Source organism: Octopus bimaculoides, chromosome 18, assembly GCF_001194135.2.
Source record: "Octopus bimaculoides isolate UCB-OBI-ISO-001 chromosome 18, ASM119413v2, whole genome shotgun sequence".
NCBI lineage: Eukaryota > Metazoa > Mollusca > Cephalopoda > Octopoda > Octopodidae > Octopus > Octopus bimaculoides.
This window is the reverse complement of record NC_068998.1, coordinates 9,870,605-9,872,150: the sequence shown is the minus strand read 5'-3', so window position 1 is coordinate 9,872,150 and position 1,546 is coordinate 9,870,605. Positions and strand designations below refer to the sequence as shown.

General features: G+C 38.6%; 1 protein-coding gene across 5 annotated transcripts in view; it reads right to left on the bottom strand.

Annotated features, from left to right (window-relative positions):
- The window catches only part of LOC106874611 (glycoprotein endo-alpha-1,2-mannosidase), a 76,209-nt gene that overhangs the window by 8,728 nt on the left and 65,935 nt on the right, over positions 1-1,546 (bottom strand). For all 5 annotated transcript variants that reach the window (XM_052974280.1, XM_052974281.1, XM_052974278.1 and 2 more), the window contains exon 2: positions 873-991. The gene's annotated coding sequence lies outside the window, so the exon portion shown is untranslated. The remainder of the gene's footprint in view (positions 1-872; positions 992-1,546) is intronic.

Sequence of the window (1,546 nt, the reverse complement as noted above, 5' to 3'; positions counted from 1 at the left end):
TATATATATATATATATATATATATATATGTATGTGTGTGTGTGTATATGTTTGTGTGTCTGTATTTGTCCCCCCAACATCGCTTGACAACCGATGCTGGTGTGTTTACGTCCCCGTAACTTAGCGGTTCGGCAAAAAAGACCGATAGAATAAGTACTAGGCTTACAAAGAATAAGTCCTGGGGTCGATTTGCTCGACTAAAGGCGGTGCTCCAGCATGGCCACAGTCAAAATGACTGAAACAAGTAAAAGAGTAAACAAAAACTGTTAAAAGCATGGCTATATGGGCACAGGTGTGGCTATGTGGTAAGTTTGCTTCCCAACCACATGGTTCTAGGTTCAGTCCCACTGCATGGCATGTTGGGCAACTGCCTTAAACTATAGCACCGAACTGACCAAAGCCTTCTGAGCACATTTCGTAGGTCGAAACTGAAAAATGGCCTGCTGTGTGTGTGTGGGGAGGAGGGGGTGCGTGTTTGTATTGTCCCCCACCACCACTTGAAAACTGATGTTGGTTTATATAAGTCCTGGTGACTTAGAAGTCCAGCAGAAAGAGACTGATAGAGTAAGTACCAGACTTCAAAACAAAGAAACAATGGGGGCAATTTATTTGATTAAACCCATCACGGGCAGGTATAATGGGCTTCGTATATTTGTACCCCAGTGTCACTTTGATGGCATGCCCTGCTCTCTCACTCAATAATAATAATAATAATAATATCATGGGAAACCTTTGTAGCCTAGAAGTACAATTGACAGATGGAACAAGTGTGAGACAGCCTGGGGTGGACTAAAGTGAAAAACAGGAAAAGGAGGAAAAGAAGAAAAATAGGGTAAAGAAGAAGGGTGATTAATTAATATGACAGTACTTACCATAGAAGTAAGGGACAATAATCAGGGTAAGACATCCAAAGACAATCCATAGGAAAGGGCAGTAAATTCCCTTCCTTTTTATATTTATGTATATATATGGATGGGATGTTTCTCACAGTCTGGAATGACAAGAAAACAAAAAAAAAAATCAGGACATAAAAAAACAGAGTCAGACAGATTTAATGGAAGATTAAAGAAAAAGAAGCATCTACATACACATGTGTGTGTGTGTTTGGGTGTGGAGGACTAAGAAAACAGAATTTAAAATAACATCTTTCTTTTTTGTCTTTTTTTAGAACATGCAACAAAAATTCAAGATGAGAAGGAAGAGAAATGAAATTATGACATGTCAGCATTTTATTTTCCTTTTCTTTTTTTTTTCGGAGTATGTTTCTTTTTGTCCTGTTTCTGATTTTAGTATACTATTACTACTACTACTACAACTACTACAACTACTACTACTAATACCACTACTTCTTCTTCTTATCATCGTCGTCGTCGTCATCATCATCATCATCCATCATCATTATCATCACCACCACCACCACCATCATCATTATTAAGGCGGTGAGTTGGCAGAATCATTAGCATCCCGGGCAATATGCTTAGCAATATTTTGCCTGTCACTTCGTTCTGAGTTCAAATTCCACTGGGGTCAATCTAATCAACTGGCA